We start from the raw sequence: 15,433 nt of genomic DNA on the forward strand, positions 1-15,433 counted from the left end.
GGGTTCTTGTAACTGATGTGTTACTTTATCACATTTAATGAGAAATCATGCCTTAAAATGGCTACAGAAGACACCAAGCATGGGCACAAGACGGGATTAAAAAGCACTCAGGTTTAACGATGGCCACCATTTACAAGGAAATGCATTTTGTTTTCTTTACTTCTCACAATAACTTCAGTAGATTGGTACAGTCGATTCCATTTTTTTACGAAAAGGAGGAGGAGCTTGCCAACAGCACAAAGATGGTGGGAGGTGAAGCCATCATTTGAACCCAGATACACCTGAAGCCTGGTCCCGCCATCTTGGTAGCTATCATTTGCTGTTTCCCAGGTAATAATCACATTCTGCTTGTGTCTTGGAACCAGGCTTTTATACTACATCTTATCAGTTTTACATGTGTACATAAATCATCGTTACTTATTAGAATAAAGCATATGTCTAAACACCAAATTTTACCCGTTAAGGAGGTTTAATTTCCTTTAAGTAATGGACTCTACAGGTATAAAGAACTATGATAAAACTCATCACTAATTGAAAATCATATACATGCAGCATAAAAGAGTGTCATTTTAAGAACAATGGGGACCATTAGTGAGTCTTGTAAGGAGACATTAAATGGGAGTATTCAATTGAACCATAAAGAAAAACTCTTGTTATTAATCCTCAGGCCTTGAATGTAATATCATTCAAAGATTACTTTCCTTTTCAAGTTTTTTATTTGTTCGTTTTAGTTATATGTGACAATAACACAAAAATGGAGTTCCTCTTTTTAATTTTTTTTTTATTTTTTAGTTTGTTATAATTAGTTATACATGACATTAGACTGTATTTGTGTACACACTGTACACAAATGGAGCACAATTTATCATTCCTCTCGCTATACATGGTATATAGTAACACCAGTATTGTAATCATACATGTATATAGAATAATAATCCCCAGAGCCTCACCCCTCCTCTCACTCCCCTCTGCAAAATCCAGAGTTCCTTCATTATTCCCTATCTCCCCCCACACACTATGGATCAGCATCCATTTATGAGAGAAAACATTTGGCCTTTGGTTTTTTGGGTTTGGCTTATTTCACTTAGCATGATATTCTGTAGTTCCATTCATTTACCTGCAAATGCCATAATTTCATTCTTCTTTAAGGCTGGGTAATATTCCATGTGTATATGTACCATATTCTTTATCCATTCATCTGTCGAAGGGCATCTAGGTTGGTTCCATAGTTTAGCTATTATGAATTGAGCTGCTATGAACATTTGTGGCTGCATCACTGTAGTGTGCTGATTTTAAGTCCTTTGGATATTTACTGAGAAGCAGTATAACCAAGTCACGTGGTTGTTCCCTTCCTAGTTTTCTGAAGAATCTCCATACTGCTTTCCAAGTGTTCCATTTGTGTACAGTGTGTAAACAAATGCAAATTCCTTGCACTGATTTGCAATCCCACCAGCAACGTATGAGTGTATCCTTTTCCCTACATGCTTGCCAACATTTATTGTTACTGGGTCTCTTGAGAGTTGACATTCTGACTGGACTAAGATAAAACCTCAGTGTATTTCTAATTCACATTTCTCTAATTGCTAGAGATGTTGAATAGTTTGTCATATATTTGTTGACCATTCATTTTTCTTCTTTGAGAAGTGTTTGTTTAGCTCCTTTGCCCATTTATTAAATGGGTTCTTTTTTATTTTGGTGTTAAGCTTTTTGGGTTCTTTTGTATATCCTGGAGATTATATATATATATATATATATATATATATATATATATATATATATATTAATTAACTAATGCCTCTGAATGTCCTACAGGCAGCAGATTTTTCTTCCATTCTGTAGACTCTTTCTTCATGCTCTTGATTGTTTCTTTTGCTATGAGAAGGCTTTTTAGTTTGATACCACCCCATTTATTTATTTTAGATTTTACTTCTTGCCCTTTAGGAGCCTTGTTGAGGAAGTCCATTCCTAATCTGACATGTTGGAGTGTTGGGCCTACATTTTCTTCTAGTAAGTGCAGGCTTTCTGGGTTTTCTAGATCCACTTTGTGTTGAGTTTTGTGCATGGTGAGAGATGGGGGTTAAATTCCATCCTGCTACAGATGGATTTCCAGTTTCCCCAGCACAATTTTTTGAAGAGGCTATCTTTTCTCCAATGTATGTTATTGTGGCTTTGTTTAGTATGAGACAACCATATTTTATGTGGGTTTGTCACTGTGTCTTCTATTCTATTCCATTGCTCTCCATGTCTGTTTTGGTGCCAATACCATGCCATTTTTGTTATTATAGCTCTATAGTATAATTTAAGGTATGTATTGTGATGCCTCCTGCTTCACTTTTCTTAGTAGGGATTGCTTTGGCTATTCTGGGCCTCTTATTTTTCCAAATGAATTCCATGACTTATTTGTCTATTTCTATGAAGAATGTCATTGGAATTCTAATAAGAATTGCATTAAATCTATATAGTGCTTTTGTGAAGTATGACCATTTTGACAATATTAATTCTGCTATACAAGAACATGGGAGGACTTCCATCTTCTAAGGTCTTCTTCAGTTTCTTTCTTTAGTGTTCTGTAGTTGTCATTGTATAGGTCTTTCACATCTTTTGTTAGATTGATTCCCAAGCATTTTATTTTTTTGAGGCTATTGTGAATGGGATAGTTTCCCTAATTTCTCTTCCAGCTGATTCATAAAAGTTCATCTTTGTATGTCAAAAGTATTTTCTAATTTAATATGGCCCAGGTTTCAAGATATAGTTCATATAAAAAAATCCAAAAGTAAAGCATATTATTTACCTTGGCATATATTAACATATTATTTATCTTTTAAAAAGCATGTTTGGGAAGCTAACCTATAGAAGTTTACTATTTTAATTATAGCTCATCCCTTTTTTTAAAAAAAAAAAAAAGTTTTTAAAAGAACATAAAATGCAATTGATGCCATTTCAGCTTTAATATAAATCATGTTCAACATTTAAAATATTTTCTGATTGCAAAACAATGTGGAAAAATCTGATAATGAAAGAAGTGGGGGAAAAAAAGACCCATCATCCATAAATAACACATTTTATAGCATATCTTTAGAATTTATCTAAAATGCAAATAAATGTTTTTCCATTGTATTTCATTATACATGTGTCTCATCATCTGCTCTTCTGACTAGCATAAATATTTCCCACATAATCGGGTATTGTTGAATTATCTTTAATGATGCTATACTATTACATCATGTGAATGTATCTATGTTAGTTTTCTATTGCTGTTTAACCAATATCCACAAACAATACACATTTACCAAAGTCCTATACATTGGACATTTCCCTGGACTGCAATCAGGGTAAGTAGGACCTCATTCCTCTCTGGAATCCTGGAGGGGAGAATCTATTTCCTCACTTACCGAAACTTCTAGAGACCATCTGCATACCTCGACTGATGGCTCTCCCTCCATCTTCAAAACCAGGAACAGATCATGTTTAAGCATCTCTGAAACTTTGACCTCTTCTTCTTTTTCCAAACTATTGAAAAATTCTTGTGAATACAATGAGTCCACCTGGATAATACAGTGTAATAATTTCTTTGTTATTAAGGTCAGCTAATTAGCAACCTTCACTCCATCTACAAATTTAGTTCCTGAATTTGACATGTAACAACATATTCACAGGTTCTGATAATTAGGACACGGACATCTCTGAGGAACGATTATTCTACCTCTTAGGGCCTTAATTTTATTTCCTTTTTTTTTCTTTTAAATACCTCTCCATGCCCAGTTGTATTTGTTCATTCACTTGCAGGAAAGATCCTAAGTCAGCAGCACAAACATTTTAGAAATTATCGTCTGCTGCTCCATCTGTTCTTTCTCTTTTGTATAGAAGGTATCGTCTTTGGGAAAGTATTTTAATGGCATTTTTCTGAAATACCTCATTAAAATTAAATGTAATAAACAAAGAGGGTAAAAGTGTAGCTACATCTTTCAAGGGAAATAAAACAGAAATAGCTCTGGGCCCTTTCTTCTTCTAGATTTCTTAGAAGCTGTTTCCATCTAGGAAAATCCCTGAGATATGTCTGAGAGGGTTCCAACTCATTAGGCCAGAGGGGTGCAGGAGGATCCAAAGCTTAATTAAATTCTGTAAGCAATCCAGCCTCATTCACAAAACTTCTAATGACAAGTTCCAATGACATTTCATTTACTCTGAACAATTAAAACATATATTTAAAATTAGATGGGATTAGATGATATGTCTTTTAGAAGGGAAGGGTTTGGCAATAACAAATCTATTAAATTAGAATAATCATTTGAGTTGAAAAATTAAAGCTTTGTTTCTTCATGTCTTTTCTATTTTTATTTCCATATTAAAAGTTATATTTACTAGCTTTTTTTTCTTCCTTTCACAAGGCCCTCAACTGAAAGAAGAGAAGATCAAAGACAATTATCAGACTATGTAATGCTGAGAGAGAAAAAAAAAGGATAATAAAAACAGAATGTAGAGACCAAATGCTAATAACTAAACTTGTAGGGATGGTACTATTTTATTTCCCATGAAAGTTTGGATTTCTCATTCTTTATCAGGGAGTGGTTTAGACCAGGATGCCCACAGAAATATCTTCTACCTATTGGAGGCACTCCATGGCAGTAAGTACTAATGACAGTATTAGTGGCCAGAGATTCCACAGTACTTTTTCTTAGTTCTTCTGCTGGTGGAGGATTCCTAGGTCTGCCATGAACCAAACTCTATGGACTAAGAAGTCTCTTAACTTACTTTAGTTTTAATTCATTTAACCACTGTGTATTATACACCTTCTATCTATGGTGCCCTAAACTCTTGACACAGAAAAATTATTTCTCCTGGGTCAGGCTGTCTACATCTAGAGCCAGGAGGAACCAAAGTATGGATGATATGAATACAAAAGGATTAAGTATACTAATGCAGCATGTAGCGATATAGACACCTGGCAGAGATTTCAGAGAAGGGCACAGCCCTGTCATGGAAGTTGAGGGATGGGATAGGGAGAGATGTTTACAAAAAGTGGAGCTGTGAGGAATACCTGGCAACTCTGTTGAGTGTGATTTGAGCAGGTAGGAGAAGAAAGGAAGATGGGAAGGCTGTTTCAATGACATGAAGTATACAGAGGACATATGGAAGAACAAGGTGTGCATAGGAACTTAGGCAGTCTGGTGTTGCTCAAAAATAAAGCTTAAGAAGGAATGAAATGAGTTTAAGAAATTCCTGGAGAAAAATTGAGGTGTCAGGTGCAACATGGCCTAACAAACCATGCTAAGAGCTTGGCTTGTCCAGCTTGTCCTGTGGAGCACTGACGGATTTTAACGGGTGGAGTGGTAAAGGTAGCATGGTTGCTCTCTTGACTGCATGATGCATCTGATCAGAAACTTCTGACGTAAGATGAGGTTAATGTTGGATCTCGGGACCTCCTTTCCATCACCCAAAGTAAAATCCCCCACAGTAGAACAAACAAGGGTTAGTGGATTATGGCACGAACAGCATACTGACAAGAAAGGAAGAGGCCTATGACCTTTGAAGTGCACACGGCAAAAAGTTCAGAAAACACCAAGAATCAATGTGACTTCTTCCTCCAAGAAAAGACAGAGTAGAAATAAATGTTTTAAAAAAAGAACCCACTACAAACTTTAGCTTCAAAGAAGGGAGAATGAAGGATGGGTGAGCTGCTTGGAAAAACATACACACCACCTTTCAAGAATTCAGGGCTCTCCCTGCCATCGCAAGGGATCTGTGTGAGAAGAAGCACTGTCAGGACTTGCCATTTTCTCTGTTGTCTGTTGGAAAATTAAATGCTGAAGAGTAAAGGCAGAAAGACAGTGAGAGTCGAGGCAAATTTTCTACAAGATTAAACAGGAAATTCAGCCAGGACTCCTCTTCCTATCTTATCCTCTTTCTCTTTTCTTCTTAAAGTGATGTACTGCCCACCCCTGATGAACAGCATGGTAACCTAGATGCATGCATTCTGCTTCTCATTTGTTTTATTTTTATTAATATGCATTAATTGTATGTATTAATGGGATTCATGGTGGTATTTTTATACATGCATACAGTGTGCCCTGATCCAATCCAATCCCCCTATATCCACTGTCTACCCCTGTGCACATGCACACACACACACACACACACACACGGGGACATACACACACACACACAAACACACTTCTCAACCACTGTTAATCACTATTAACTATCAGGTTACCCTTTATTAACTTTCACACATGTGAAGCAGCATGTAGTACTTGTCTTTCTGTGTCTGGCTTATTTCAGTTGACATAATATCTTCTATTTGGCTGCAAAACAAAACAAACAAACAAAAAACACCAAGATTTCATCTTTTCATTTTGGCTGCTTAATACTACATTGTACATAGACACCATTCCTTATACACCTATTGATGGGCTCCCAGGCTGATTCCAGATCTTAACTATGGTGAATTGTGCCACAATAAACATGAGTATGAAGGTGTCTCTTTGGTATGCTGATTTCGTTTGGGTATATACTCAGAAGTGGGATAGCTAGATTGTGTGGCAGATCTGTTTCTATTTCTTTAAGGAACTTCCATACTGTTCTCCATAATAATTATGCTAATTTACATTCCCACTAATAGTTCTTTTTTTTTTCCTACATCCTCACCAGCATTAGCATTTTTTGTTTGCTTGCTTGTTTGTCTTTATTTTGCCTAGTGGTCATTCTAAGTGAGGTGAGATGGTATCTCAGTGTAATTTTGATGTGCATTTCCCTGATTGTTAATGAGAGTGTTTTGTCACATAGTTGTTAGCCATTCACATTTCTTCTTATTTTCCCTTCTGTGAGGGCAACAGTCAAAGAAAGCTACCAAGGGAAAAGGGTAGGATATTATGGGAAATAGTCACATTGAATCTGTCAAAAACAAAGTTTCTAAGGATCCTCCTAGCGATCGGGGTATTTAGGAATCTGAAGATGAATTGCCTGTCTCCAAATACAGATCATACATAGTCTGCCTAAATACAGTGATTTCTGAAACTGAACTAGCCATGAGCTGACAGGATCAGAGACGTGCCCTAATCTCCATGGCCAGCAACACCTCCCAGGCCCCTTCTCAGTGTCTTCAGGCAAAATACAAGGAGACTGTACTCAAAAATACCCAACTCTCACCTGCTGGGCTGAAGAGAGGAGGTGCAGTTCCAGATAGGTGAAGAGATTTCATGGAGAGTTTAATCATACCATATTAGGTCATATAAGTTAAAAACTCAAATAGGAATAAAATTTATAAAAACAGCATGGTGAAACTAAGAGCAAAGACTGGAAGAATTAGAAGAAAGGAAGGCAGAGAAGAAAAGTTCATAAAAGGAAAAAAAAAAAAAAAAAACATTTGAAATAAAGTATCTCCCAATAAAACTTTTTTTTCTCCAGTAAGTACCTTGTTTGTTAAAATGAATTATGAGATCAGGAAAATAAGTTTTCACCTCATTTGCTGACCTGATATAACAATCTCACTTTATGGAAAAATCTGTTATAAGGAGTCTATATTTAAAGTAGCTCTTTTTTTTTTTTAAAATAAATAAAGTAGCTCTTAAAACCAGAAAAATCTACCTGCTGCCCACCTCTATAGAAACACAGAAGTGATGTCTTTATATGCTATGTGAGGTCCAGAAAATGTGGGGCCCTTCCAAGGACTGGAAAAAGGAATGTCAGAATTTCTGTAGCCAACCTGGCTGGGAGAAGAACTTGTTAGGCAATGAAACTGCAATTTTATGACATGATGTACATGTTTGGGTTTAGTTTTCTTTGTATATTGGTGAAATGATGGTTCCATGTGAGCTGTGTGTTTTCTCGGAAAGATGTGCCTTTGTGATATGTGATGTCACATGTGCTCTATGCATCCCATTCAGAGAGCAGAGTAGTTCAGGACCTTGACCAGCAGAAATTTGCATCATGCCTAAGGCAGTTACTCCCCTTCTCTGCATTAGTATGCAGCTTGCCTACAGGTATTTCCAGCACCAATGGTCAGATTCAGATCCTTTCATAATATCTTAGAATCAAATAGGAAGCTGGACTTCTGACTGGTGCCTTTGTCATGTTTTATAGGGTTTGTTTCTCACAGTATACCCACCTCCCCCCATGAAGGACCTAATTGGTATGTCCTTCTTCCCAAAGTTCAGGCTGAGAATCTTTTCTCCCAGGGAAACTGTATTGGGTTTGCTTTTGTTGATCCCTCAGGCCAAGGAACTCACAGTGGCCCATGGCTCACCTACTTGGAGGCCCCAGGAGTAATAGCCATGGTGAGGTTACTTGCTCAACCCTATGTCCAGACCCGGTGAGACTGAAACTTGAAGAGTCAGGAGAAAGAGCTGAAATTGGAAAAAGGCCCATGTGAACTGGGGATCTGCCCACATAGAAAGCAAAAGCCATGTACAGGGGCACCTTGTTCCGTGGCCCGGTCCTTCCAGCCAGCAATGTTTTCTCCTCATTGATCTTAACATTGGCTGGTGGTGTGACAGGAAAGGCCGACTCCACTGACATTTGAAATGAGTCCTAATTATATGAACAGTTACGGATGCTCAGAGAGGAAAGGCCAGCTCAGTGTGGCCAACTAACAAATATGATGTGGACTTTTATTTTCCCCTTCACCAACTTACTAAGCCCCTTTCAATACCTCCTTGAATATGAAACAGAGTATAAGAAACGGAACAGGCACTTCTAATATAGTATACAAATACTAGTCATTTGTTTAAAAAGACAAGGTTTAGTGGTCAATTTTGAGAGCTTTACAGTCTAGAAACTGGGATTGTGTACCTTGGTTTGCTTGGTTTATGCCACAGAAACAACAGAGGTATTAAAATTGCTTTGTCAAACTGAAGCTCAGACTTTGGAGATTTCTCTGGGTTCCAGTCAAGATTAGAAACAAGGGTCTTCTAATCTCTAATCCTGCATTTTTTTTCAAGCTCTGCTCCATTATTTTACATTGAATTTCCAGGAATTTGTTCTTTTATGTACACCAAATATATTATCTGTGTTTTCCTACTAATTAATAAAACTCATCCTTTGATACATTTATAATACAGGAGACATTTAAACCAGGATATCTTTTGGTTTTCTCCTTTCCTTGTGCCTGTAGGTTTGGGTTTTCTTTTCTTTCTTTTTTTTTTTTTTTTTTGGAATAAAAATTCATTAGAAAAGTCGTTCAACCAGAATGTATTAAATGCCTCTAACCTGCAGAACCCCACGCTGCTTTGAAGTCAGAGGTGGGAGATTTAGATAGAGGAGAAATCTATGCTTGGGAAGGATCTGTAAGTCACCAGGGAGCACACTGGCACCAGGCCCTATGTTGACAGCCACTGGGCTAAAGCCGTTTGTCCATGTGTAAAATGAGAATAAGCTCTTCCTCAAACACAAACATGACAGTAAATATGAAAATAGAAGGTTTAGAGGTGCACACTGAATAAAATTTTGAATCCCAGAGTGCTGCTCCTTCTCACATTTCCATTTGAGTGTCTCAGCGATATTTAATTTTAGAAAATAAAAACAATTCTTGCCAGACCTCTATAACCAAATGAAGGCCAAAAATGCAAGAATACATTCCAGTATTTGCTGGGAAATATGCTTCTCAGCCCTCCTTTGCACTTGTAGGCAGCACAATAATATTCATAGATGTTCCCAAGGTTGCTTACATAAGGTCCCTATAGGGACTCCACATACAATAAAAGCATTAGAGTCATAAAACTTATTTTAAAACTTGAGCCATACCTATTTTTTCTATCTGTTTGCTCACTTTCATTTTGAACAAAGTCATTTAGCAATTGGATAAAGGGATATCTGGAAAAACAGTATCATAATAGTATTTCCATCTACTTTTTGTACCTCATGTGGATTGTTTTTCCTAATTCTTTGAGACTGCTCCAGACCAGCCATGAAACCACATCCTTGTATATAAGAGGCACCATATTGGTTGTGAAGACTCTACCCTCTTCCGGTTGAGCTGAGGAATTCTCTCCAGATCCCTTCCTTTGTTGGTCAGTCACCTTCCTGTTATATTGAAATAATGGCAATGACTAATACTTTTTGAGCTTTAACTATATGTGCCAAGAACCAAATACTTTACATATATTAATTCTCAATCCTATTACAAAGTCGGTGATGTATGTATCGCTATTATCCCAGTATTGTCCATGAGGAAACTGAGGCACAACAACTGCATACGTTGTCCAAGTAGGTACAGTGGAAAGTGGTGGAGACGTGATAGGCTGAAGATGTCTGAGTCCAGAGCCCACAATTTGGACACTCTGCTGAAATTTGATGTATTCCATGATTCCATGTTTCTATAAGTGAGTTCCACCAAAGACAATAAAAAACTTAGCTCCTATGACTTATTTAAGTGAAGAAATAGAAACTATGGGCTTCACTACATTTTCTACAGTATGCAATCAGAGTACCAGGGAAGAGGATGATGCCCTGGTTCATGACAATTAGAATCCCTCAAGTTATTCCCACATCCGCTCTCTTCCAGTAGGTATCACTTCTTATCTTCTGCCATGCACATGAGGGGGACGGTGTTATCCTCATTTTAAGCATGACAAACCCAAAGTACAAAAAGGTCAAATTCGCTTTTCTGATCCTTCGGCTAAAAGGTGACAGAATCTTATCTACCAGGCCAATCCACTCTCTGGCCATTTATTTCACATCAGCAAAACAGTCCTAAAACTTACACAAAGCCTTGATTGATGATCAGAAAATAAAAGGAGTTCAATATGAACAGAAATGCACAGGCTGACTTCAGAGCCCCTGTTATACTCCAGTGTTGAAAGTGACACTATTTTTATGCCATAACCGTCATCATCTTTGTGTTATTCTGCATCTCTCTGACTCTAAACAATTCTGTAGTATCTCTCAAAAACTCAGCTGAATTAGCTTTGACGAATCATTGGCTTTGTTTCCTTTTAGGGGAGGAGGGGACAGAAGAGAAGCATGTGATGGACGCATGTCTTCACTGGGAGGCTGTTTCAGCTTTCTCATGACCACACGTAACACCAGGCTTCTCCATCATCAAGAGCAGCAACACCTGGCACAGAGCCAGAGTCTGTGCCTGGGTCAAGCTTCAGGGGCCACCTGAGGTGAGGGCTCCAGGTCACATGCATCTGGTGTGCTTCCACTTTCGTACCCAGCAGACCAGGTGAGGCAATGAGGTGTCTCCACGATGGCAGAGCTGGCCGGTGAAGGGAGAGGAAAAGGAGGAGACGCAGACCCTTTTCTTCTCCTTCACAAGGAAAGGAGCCCCTGATTCCAGCTGTTTGCCAATCTGCATCCCTCTGACCCTGAACAATCCTTTCCCCTAGAGTAGTACTTTCAGGGAATGTCAGCTGAATCACCCAGAGTGGCACGTGTTCAAAATCTAGACTTCTTGGTGCCACCGAAAGTGTATCAGCATCCCAAAGGGGACAGGAGCAGGGGTGGGTGGACAGGTCCCTAGGTCAGTGCAATCTGCCATGTGAGTGACTCATCCAGGGGATTTCGATGCAACTTGACAACCTGAAAACCTCTCTAACTTAGGCCAGAGAAAAGGAAGAGATGTCCAGTAAGTGGACACGTGGGAAAGAAAAAAACAGCCTGAGAGCCCAGGAGAGAGAAATGCTCCTAGAAAGGTGTATTGTAGAGACACCCAACTTTCCCCAGAAATCAATCAACCCATCTCTCTCCAGAAACCAGATCTTATCCTTTGGCAGCTCTTCTCTGAAAGAGGGGTGGCCCCAAACCATACATCTTTTCTGGATTATAACAATAAAAGATGGAATGGTTTGGGAATGTCTCTATCTCATCAACAGGGATATATGTATTTATGGTACAAAGGAAAAAGTTAGTAAATTCTTTTTATTACGTAATTAGTCCTACATTTAACAACGGAGGTAGGTTATAATATACTTCGATTACTGATACTTTTATTAATATAGTTACAACTACACATACATTTGAGAACAGAGACCACCAAAATAAGAACATTCAGCTAAATCTGATGTGCTCATCGTTTTATTAAGTAAAATTTTATTAGCTTATTCATTTAGATGTTATCTGCAGTTGTTCACCCTTTAACAGTAGAGTTGAGTAGTTATGATGGAGATTAAATGCCCCACAAAAACCAAATATATTTACCTTCCTGGTTCTTTCCTGAAAATGTTGTCAACCCCTGATCTAGAAGATAAAATTATAGGTTATAGATATTTACCACTGATCCTTTTTTTTTTTTTTAATCACTACTTTATGTCAGGCACTTAGGTTGGTCCCTTCTATAAGTTATCTTCAATGTTCTCAGTAACCTTGCTAGTTCTGTTGTGATCAGGATATTTCAAGTGAGGAGTCTGAGGTTAGAATATACCTAAAGCAGACTGTAATAGGTACCACATCCAGAGTTCAAAAAATTGTTCTATTTTCTGACTCCAAGTCTTCTATGAACTATTCTAGGGATGCAATCACCATTTTACATTTTTAATGTGGAAGTTTTTATCAAAGCCAAATCATGAACCTTAAGACATGCTATGGAAAAGCAACTCATTTGTAACTTGGAAACTGCCCCTCAGTCCCCACAAAGCGTTTCCTGACTCCCTGGGTAAACTTTCATTCTCTAACCTATTTTATTTTCCCACAGCAATTATAAGTACCTGAAGTCATTTTATTTAGTTAGTAATTTCTGTGCACATCTTCCATCATCTCCCAGTAGAATGAAGGCTCCCTGCAGGCAGGTTGCATTCCACTCAGTTGTGAGTGGAACTCCTCCCCCACCAAATCCTGGGTTGGAAGAATTGCAGACTGAGTTTCCTCACTGCTCAGTAAGCCTTTGATGTATGGTGGTCTCTTAGATCCAAATAAACATTTATATCATCTTCTTTTCTTAAAATATCTGGGGACAGAATAGAACATATAGAAAATTTTTTATGTGCTTATTTACCAACAATAAAAAAATCCTTTCTTGAAATCTGAAGGAGAACTGGGTTAGATGTTCATTTGTTGCAATACAGTATTTTGAGAATGATTACAATCTCTCTTTGGGGTACTTAGTAGAATTATCCAGAACCATATACATCAGAAAGGAAGGAAGAAAAAAAAAAAAAAAGACCAGCTTTTTAGTCATTTGAACAGTAACTCCAAATAAATGTGACATTGTTCCTTAAGAGCCCCTTCCAAGTGTGTTCACAGATTGCTGCATCCTGCCCCCTACTGGAAGAGAGCTCTAATGACAGACAGTGGCTTGAGAAAAAGTACTTGGAATTTTTATCTTTTTTTTTTTTTAAACGAGAGTAAGTAACATCCTCCCCTATTCCTTTCTGCTTCTAAAATAAGGAAACAGTAAAGAAAGGGGAGTATGAGTGCCATCAAAATCTAGAGGACAAGAGCCTTTATATAAGATATGTTTTGAAAGCAAAAATAATCCTTTATGTCTATAGGACTATTTTTAAAGTGTGAGTTGCTTAATAATTAACTCCCTAAACTCTCACTATCTGACATTCTCTCGAATAATGTAACCATAAGGGCCATCTAAGTAAACCTCTAAAAATTAAACTTTTGAAAATTAGAGGTGATATATTCACACTTATATTAATTTTTATTTACCTCAGTTTCTCTTTAATTCTGATGGAGTAAACATTATGTATAATGTGATAAATGTAATCATATATAAATATAAGCACTAATTTAAAAATTGGATCTTGTAAGATGTGAAGTTTCCTATATGGATAGCAAAGCTAATTATACCCTACTTAGATTTTTTTTTTTCCTGACCAAATTTGTCCTTTCCAGTTCCACAGTTTGCCCTACCAAAGATAATGTCTACAGGAAAATAAAGCAAGCCATGCCTGCCTTATAGCCCTGTAATAACCCAGATGTGGATGCCATTCTACAAATCAGAACTTTTTCTTTAATCAATAATATGCACTGCATAGTTTAAAGCATTGGCTAAGTCAGCTATACATTGATTTTAAACAGGCATTCATTTTCTTTTTCTTGCTTAAAGTAAGACACTCTATGAGGCATGTTTATTGAGGTATCCCCCAGTACCTTTAAACCCTAACTCTATGCTAACTTACATCACAAAGCAATGTGCCCGTGCCTCTAAATTATAAGTTAATGCTATTTCCTTCACTTTAAGAGAATCACACAATAAGTTGCCATTTTTTTGTACTTTTCATAGAGTGTATTTGGACATATTATACATACATGGAGCATAACTTATTCTAATTAGGATCCCAGTCTTGTGGGTCATACATGATGTGGAGTTTCACTGGTCACACATTTATATGTGAATATATAGGAAAGTTGGGTCAGATTCATTCTACTGTCTTTCCCATTCCCATCCTTTATCCCTTTCCTTCATTCCCCTTTGTCTAATCCACTGAACTTCTATTCTTCCCTCCCCTGCCTTGTTGTGTGTTAGCATCTGTATATCAGAAGAACATTCAGCCTTTGTGTTTTTTTTTTTTTTTTTTTTTTTTTTAGGGTTGGCTTATTTCACTTAGCATGATAGTCTCCAGATCCATTTGTTTATTGGAAAATGCCATGGTTTCATTCTTCTTTATGGCTGAGTAATATTCTATTGTGTATATGTACCACAGTTTCTTTATCCATTCATCTCTTGAAGTGCACCTAGGTTGGTTCCATAGATTAGCTATTATGAATTGAGCTGCTATAAAAATTGATGTGGCTGTCTCACTGTGGTATGCTGACTTTAAGTCTTTGGGTGTGTACTGAGGAGAGGAGTGGAATAACTGGGTCAAATTGTGGTTCCATTCTAAGTTTCCTGAGAAATCTCCATACTGCTTTCCATAATGGATGCACCAATTGGCCTATCAGAGATGTATGAGTGTACCTTTGTATCCACATCCTTGCCAGCATTTATCATTGCTTGTATTCTTGATAATTGTCATTCTGACTGGAATGAGATGAAATTTCACTGTAAGTTTTAATTTGCATTTCTCTAGTTGCTAGAGATGTTGACCAATTTTTCATGTATTTGTTGACGATCATATTCTTCTTCTAAAAGTGTCTGTTCAGTTCCTTTGCCCATTTATTGATTGGGATATTTGTTTTTCTGGTATTAAGTTTTTTGAGTTCTTTATACATCCTGGAGATTAATGCTCTTTCTAAGGTGCAGATGGCAAAGGTTTTATCCCATTCTGTGGGCTCTCTCTTCATGCTCTTGATTGTTTCCTCTGTTTTTCCCATTTATTGATTTTTTAATTTTACCTGGGACCAAACTTTTGATTTCCATTTTTTTCCCCATGACATTACTGAGTGAAAGTTTCTAAGGATTTCTTGAAATCAAAGCAAAGTTTTATCAGCTGATGGGCTTTTATTGAATAGAAAAAAGAATCATGTGGCTCAGAGCATAAATTTTGAGTCCGGGTGCCCAAATTCAGATTGCAATTCTCTATGTACTACCTGTGGTACCTTATGCAAG

The sequence above is a fragment of the Marmota flaviventris genome, chromosome 16 (genome assembly GCF_047511675.1).
Source record: "Marmota flaviventris isolate mMarFla1 chromosome 16, mMarFla1.hap1, whole genome shotgun sequence".
Taxonomy (NCBI): Eukaryota; Metazoa; Chordata; class Mammalia; order Rodentia; family Sciuridae; genus Marmota; species Marmota flaviventris.